A 7,500-nucleotide genomic window follows, 5' to 3' on the forward strand; every position below is an offset into this window, starting at 1 on the left:
AGAGGGAGGGAGAGAGAGAGGGGAGAAGAGAGAGGGGGGGGAGAGAGAGAGGGAGAGATGGTGGAGGAAGAGAAACGAGAGGAGGAAGAGAGAGGGACGGGGGGAGAGAGAGGGAGGAGAGAGAGGGGGAAGAGGGAGAGAGAGGGGGGAGAGAGAGGGAGGAGAGAGGGGGAAGAGGGAGAGAGAGGGGGGAGAGAGAGGGAGGAGAGAGAGGGGGGAGATGGTGGAGGAAGAGAAACGAGACGAGGAAGAGAGAGAGAGGGGGGAGAGAGAGGGAGGAGAGGGAGGGGGGGAGAGGCAGCGAGAGGGGGGAGAAGAGGGAGAGAGAGGGGGGAGAGAGAGGGAGGAGAGAGAGGGGGAAGAGGGAGATAGAGGGGGGAGAAGAGGGAGAGAGAGGGGGGAGAAGAGAGAGGGGGGAGATGGTGAAGGAAGAGAAACGAGAGGAGGAAGAGAGAGGGAGGGGGAGAGAGAGGGAGGAGAGGGAGGGGGGAGAGAGAGGGGGGTGGAGGGAGAGAGAGGGAGGGAGAGAGAGGGGGGAGAGAGAGGGGGGGAGATGGTGGAGGAAGAGAAACGAGAGGAGGAAGTGAGAGGGACGGGGGGGAGAGAGAGAGGGAGGAGAGGGAGGGGGGAAGAGGCAGCGAGAGGGGGGGAGATGGTGAAGGAAGAGAAACGAGAGGAGGAAGAGAGAGGGAGGGGGGAGAGGGAGGGAGGAGAGAGAGGGGGAAGAGGAAGAGAGAGGGGGGAGAAGAGGGAGAGAGAGGGGGGAGAAGAGAGAGGGGGGAGATGGTGGAGGAAGAGAAACGAGAGAAGATAGAGAGGGGGAGAGAGAGAGGGAGGGAAAGAGAGGGGGGAAGAGGGAGAGAGAGAGGGGAGAAGGGGGAGAGAAAAAAGGGGGGAGGGGGAGGGGGAAGAGGGAAAGAGAGGGGGAGATGGTGGAGGAAGAGAAACGAGAGGGGGAAGTGAGAGAGCAAGAAGGAGAGAGAGAGGAAGGAAGGAGGAGAGGATGAAAGATGAGAGAGAGGAAGAGGGAGAGAAAGGGGGGTGAGGCAGAGAGAAAAAGAGACGAGAGAGGGAGGAGAACACTGAACACTGAACACTGAAATGTTTTAATGAAAAGGCCATTGGCCCATGTCAATAGGGGTGGTTACAGGTAAATGCATAGGCGCAACACAAACATAACACTATAAGCAACGAACTTTCAAAGCTTTGTCTAGGAATATAGCCAAGCGCATAACCAATGATTTGTTTTCACTTGCAAAAAGCAATGTAGAGAGGGAGGAGATGAAGGCAGAGAGGTGGGGGAGAGGAAGAGATGGTAAAGAGAGAGGGAGACACAGTGAGAGAGAGAGAGGGGGGGTGGAGGTAGGAAGGCACACACACACACACACACACACAACACACACACACACACACACACACACACACACACACACACATTCAGATTCAGATGAATTATTCATCTAAAGCCATAGCCCCATATGACCAGGGGCGATGACAGAGTTTAACATGCATCACTACTATGTAAACACAATAAGCATAATCAAATACCAAAACAATTAGAACACTGGTGTTTCTCTCAGCTGAAGTGCTCGAAATAAATACAAAGCTAGACTGCACATTGTTTCATTATCAGACGATGACATCAATAAACACAATCTAAACAGACATGGACATGTCAAATATTTCTTCGGGATAAATTTAACTCGAAGGTATGTTGGGGCACGGCACTTCAAAACAAAATGAACTTCATCCTCTGTGGATTCCTTGCACAGAGGACATAATAATTCTGAATTATTCACGGTTTTATAACGATATCTGTGTACTTTTTATATCAGAAATAACAAATCTGAATCTGGTTAGAGTACATCGCAGGTGTCTGTTCACGTTTCACAAAAGGTATCTCTTCACTGTATGATTAAACATATACATTCTATACATACTAAACCTTTCACTTCAATGAATGTGGCTGTCCCACTCTTGCCACCTACAGTCTATCAATCTTTGGCGAAACATTTGCACAAATCTATTTTCGTCACCTACTCTTTGATACTCACATGCATACCCAAATCCAAGTTCATACAAACACATTCGTACATTTGACACCCAATTTCGTTTGCCTCTTTGGTCTAAATCATAAAACATATTGTAAGATTTGCACGGCAGTCAATTAATGTTCATTTTCAGTAATTTTAACCAATAGCGAATGCATTTAACAGCAGAATTAACATAAATTGGGTATCTATCAGTTTCTCCATAAACTGAATCATTTGGTGTTCTCATTTCACCCCCTAAAAAACTTTTAAACCCTTTCACCTCCAAGCTCGCATTTATGCACAGGCGTGGTAGAGGACCCATGTCACTGAAAGGTGGCCATTCAATGGTCTGTTATCCATGAACCTACTGCTCTTAATGTTCGGTGGTAGGATAGGCCATATTTTCTATACATCGTTGGGGGAATCCCCGGCTATTCTTAGCCACTGTCTTTTCTGTGTTTATACCACAAGGGATTTGTACTCTAAATTGACTGGCGGTGAAAGGGCCAAGACCAAATAAGTGAACAGATTCGCCAAATATGGCAGCATTCCTATCAAGTCTGAGCCGTATAGTACCATAGGTTGTATGTGAGAGTAAAAAATGTTGATATAGAGTTCAAGCGAGTTATTATTCAACAAGAACAATGTCTTCATAACAGACAAGGTATTATTCGCTCTGCTAGATAGATCTCTGCAGGCAGCTACAAAACTCAAACGAATAATAATAATAATCATAATAATAGTGGTATTTATATAGCGCTGAATCTTGTGCAGAGACAAATCAAAGCGCTTTCGCACCAGTCATTCACACGCATGCATAACTCTAAAATTGTAGAAACTAAAGACAAGGAAGGGCAGGCAAGGGAGGCTATTTTGGGAAGTGGTGGGTTTTAAGGCCAGACTTGAAAGAGCTGAGTGTGGAAACTTGACGAAGCGAAAGAGGAAGTTCACTCCAATTGCAAGGTCCAGAGACAGAGAAAGAACGGCGGCCAACAGTCGAGTGTTTGAATCTGGGTATGCATAAACAGAGTGGATCCGAAGCCGATCGTAGTGAGCGAGATGGAGTGTTGAGGTGAAGGCAGCCGCAGAGATAGGAAGTGGCATTTTTGTGATTACATCTATAACATAGAGTGCTGATCTTGTACTTTATTCGGTGTGAGACAGGGAGCCAGTGGAGATGTTGCAAAAGAGGAGTGATGTGCTCAGATCTTTTCTTTCTGAGGACGAGTCGGGCAGCAGAGTTTTGTATACGCTGAAGGGACTGAATGGATGAAGCAGGCAAACCAGACAATAGAGAGTTACAGTAGTCAAGGCGAGAGAGAATGAGAGAAACGACAAGTCTAGATGTTGCGTCAGTGGACAGATATTTCCGGACGGCACTGATGCGCCACAGTTGACAGTAGCAGGACTGACATGTCTGACTGATAAATTTTTGCATGGACAGTGTATTGTCAAGGACTACACTGAGGTTCCTGACTGACCTGGAAAGAGGGATGGATGTACTGCCAAGTACAAAAAGGAGAGAGAGAGAGAGAGAGAGAGAGAGAGAGAGAGAGAGAGAGAGAGAGAGAGAGAGAGATGAAGTTAACGCAAATAATGAAAAAGAAGTTGATGAGAAAAAAAGAAAGAATGGGAAAGAAAGAGGCGGACACTGCCACTGATTTTTGAATAATCATTTATACCCGAAAACGAGTATGGCTGCCTACATGGCAGGGTAAAAACGGCCATACACGTAAAAGCCCACTCGTGTACATACGGGTAACGTGGGAGTTGCAGCCCACGAATGAAGAAGAAGAAGAATCATTTTAATAAAGGAGAGAGAGACAGACAGACGGACAGACAGAGACAGGGACAGACAGAGACAGGGAGAGACAGAGAGAGAGAGAGACGTTCGCTGGCACTCAGCCAGCTAGAAAAACAGACAGACAGACAGACAGATGGCCAAACAGACAGACAGTCACAGCCAGGTAGAACAGGGCGCCAGACCAGACAATGGAAGAGAGCTGACTCGACATGGTTCCCGCCCAGTCCTAGAGGCTGTTTTAACTCACTGGGTGGGAGAGAGGAAGGGAGATGTAAGTGTGTTAGAGAGAGAGAGAGAGGGGGGGGGAGGAAGAAGGAGAGAGTATGAATGAATGAATGAATGAATGAATGAAATTTTTCTTCCAAGAAATAAATGAATAAGCACATTTCACTTGTTTTCATCCTGCCTTCAAAATAAAGGGGAATGCCTTTTGATGAAACAGGGAAAACATAACAATACAAATGGAAATAATTATTTTGTAGAAAAAAAACCCCATAACATGAAATTTTCACAGAAAAAAACAACAACAAAAACATAACGATACAAAGGTAAATTTTCATGGAAAAAAAAACATACAATACAAAGTGAAATTTCATGGAAAAAATAACACAACATAACACTAAAAAGGGAAATTTCATAGAGAAAAAACATAATACAAAGGAAAATTTCGTAGAAAAAAAACATAACAATAAAAACAGAAATTTCCAAATCATGTTAAAAGACACTGATATCACCTATCACACACACACACACACACACACACACACACACACACACACAGAGACGGGCGCAATTGCCGAGTGGTTAAAGCGTTGGACTTTCAATCTGAGGGTCCCGGGTTCGAATCACGGTAACGGCGCCTGGTGGGTAAAGGGTGGAGATTTGTCCGATCTCCCAGGTCAACATATGTTCAGACCTGCTAGTGCCTGAACCCCCTTCGTGTGTATATGCAAGCAGAAGATCAAATATGCACGTTAAAGATCCTGCAATCCATGTCAAACGTCAGCGTTCGGTGGAATATGAAAACAAGAACATACCCAGCATGCACCCCCCCGAAAACAAACGGAGTATGGCTGCCTACATGACGGGGTAAAAACGGACATACACGTCAAAGTCCACTCGTGTACATACTAGTGAACGTGGGAGTTGCAGCCCACGAAAGAAGAAGCACACACACACACACACACACACACACACACACACACACACACACACACACACACACACTGAAAAGATTTTGAATGATTATTCATTGCTTAGAATGTTTTCAGAAATTTTAAACTCCAGTCCAGTTGGTATCCTCCTTTGATGCATTATATTTAATACTGTTATTTATATTTACATTGTTGTAGGTTAATACTTGTTGATATGCATATACATATTCTTCCCATGACAACTCATTCAATACACACCACAACCTCTTTAGACTTTTTCTTATAATATACTTTTCCTCTGATACATAACATGAACTTTTTTCTTTCTTTTTTTTTTTTTTTAACACTAATATTCACATGCATTCCCTTTCCTTTATACACTACTTTACTCCTTTCCGTCTAAAAACACTTATAGTGAATAGACGTTAAACTGAAGAAAACACACACACACACACACACACACACACACACACACACACACACACACACACACACACCTGTCTCCCATCTATCAGTTCAAGTCCCCTTCGCCCCTTGTGTGTCAGTACTCTTGCCCACGTGGGTCTCCGGGAATGGAGAGTGGGGGGAGGGGAGGGGGGAGGATGGAGTTGGTAGGTTTTCCTGACATTTCCTGTCTGCCCATCGCAAGTTACAGTCCCAACCGGGAGCTTGTCCTTATGTGGATATAAATCAGACACTTTCTCACTTCAACAGAGACGAAAAGCCAAGATCACCGACTGAACAGACGTTCACCGTTTGTGAACGAATTACGACTATTGTCTTCACCTGGGAAAGGAAGAAACAACTGAGACGAACTGGCGAAACAGCCGAGTGTTGTTGGGATATGTGGGTTCTGGGTTCGAATCTCGGTCATGGCGGCTGCTGGGTTTAGGACGGAGTTGGTTTTTTTTCCTATCTCCCAGGTCAACAGATGTGCAGACCTGCTAGTGCCTGAGCCCAACCACCTTCGTGAGTACAATGCACGCAGAAGAAGTTAAAGATCCTGTAACACACGTCAGCGTTCGGTGGGTAATGGAAACAGGAACAAACCCAGTATGTACATCCCCGAAAATGCAGTATGGCTGTCATACACGTAACATCCCACTCGGTACGAGTGAAGGTGGGAGCTGCAGCCCACGACCGCAGAATTAAGCACAAGAAGAACAAGAACTAGCAGACGAAAGAAAAAGAGGAAGACTGTAGTGTAGCGACTGTCCATGTTCCACGATGTATGACAGTCAGTCGTGTCCGACTATGACCATCAGAACAGCAGAGGAGGCAACTGATGTTCCAACAATCTGGGCTAGAATTTGATTATGGTGGAGAGTGTCTTGCCCAAGTTACATCCCCACTCTCTCGGCCAAGAGGGTTTTAGGACAATCGGCGTTGGGATGGTTCCCAAAGGCCAACTAGTCTCCAAGAACCAATGCAATCTTGCCTCCTCGTTTGAGAGTCATAGTCCTTCACTGACAAAAGACTAAGCTGTAAATCACTTCCCACTGCAGTGGAGAAGCCATTGATCATACAGCTCTCACTTAACTGTTGGCCAAACTGTGGGTTCGCCAATGTCAAACGGTGATATAAGCTGGGCGACGGACGTAGCATGTTTTAAAACCACCTTTAACTAAGTGAGTCAAACGTGTTTGTTCACTGCAATTGTCCATTGTTCGGGTTGTCATTATTACACAGTTTTCGTTTAAAATACTGAGAATGTGACGGAATCACGGCCCCATAAGGACACTACTGCAGTTGGGACCATCACAATAGTACAAATGATAGGGGGAAGGGGGAGAGGGGTGAGGAGGAGGAGAGTGAATCTGAGTGCGCAAGTGCTTCGTCTGAGAGGATATCTTGCATTGTTGATGGTGGTGGTGGCAATGTCGGCAGCAGGTGTGTGTGTGTGTGTGTGTGTGGTGTGTGTGTGTGTGTGTGTGTGTGTGTGTGTGTATGTGTGTGTGTGTATCTGTGTGTGTGTGTATGTGTGTGTATGTCTGTCTGTCTATCTGTGTGTGTGTGTGTGTGTGTGTGTGTGGGTGTGTGTGTGTGTGTGTCTGTCTGTCTGTCTGTCTATCTGTGTGTGTGTGTGTGTGTGTGTGTGTGTCTGTGTCGGTGTGTCGGTGTGTGTCTGCGTCTGTGTATGTGTATGCGTATGCGTCTGTGTGTGTGTGTGTGTGTGTGTGTGTGTGGCTCTGTGTGTGTGTGCTGGCGCGTCGTGAATTAGAAATGAATGCAATGCCAATCATATCAGAGGAGTGATGGAGTTTGGTGGTAACTATACGTTCTCATTTCTTCAACTTTTTCCCCAGCAAGACTTTAAGTTTAGAGAGTACGATTTCAATTCTTTCGGCCATTAGTTAAACATAGTAGAGCAGTGCCTCGGTGGTCTGAAGACATCAAAGCCCAGTACTATGACCTGCGCCAAGGACTAACTCCTCCACAGCAAAGAAGAAAAAAAATGCTCACATGCCGTTAAACTCACCTCTTCGTGAAGGCAAAGCAGGGAACAGAC

The 7,500-nt window shown here is 45.7% G+C and overlaps 1 protein-coding gene across 3 annotated transcripts in view; it reads right to left on the reverse strand.

Annotated features, from left to right (window-relative positions):
* The window catches only part of LOC143294867 (uncharacterized), a 48,148-nt gene that overhangs the window by 29,815 nt on the left and 10,833 nt on the right, over window positions 1-7,500 (reverse strand). The window lies entirely within an intron of this gene.

Source organism: Babylonia areolata, chromosome 20 (assembly GCF_041734735.1).
Source record: "Babylonia areolata isolate BAREFJ2019XMU chromosome 20, ASM4173473v1, whole genome shotgun sequence".
In the NCBI taxonomy this organism is placed as follows: domain Eukaryota; kingdom Metazoa; phylum Mollusca; class Gastropoda; order Neogastropoda; family Buccinidae; genus Babylonia; species Babylonia areolata.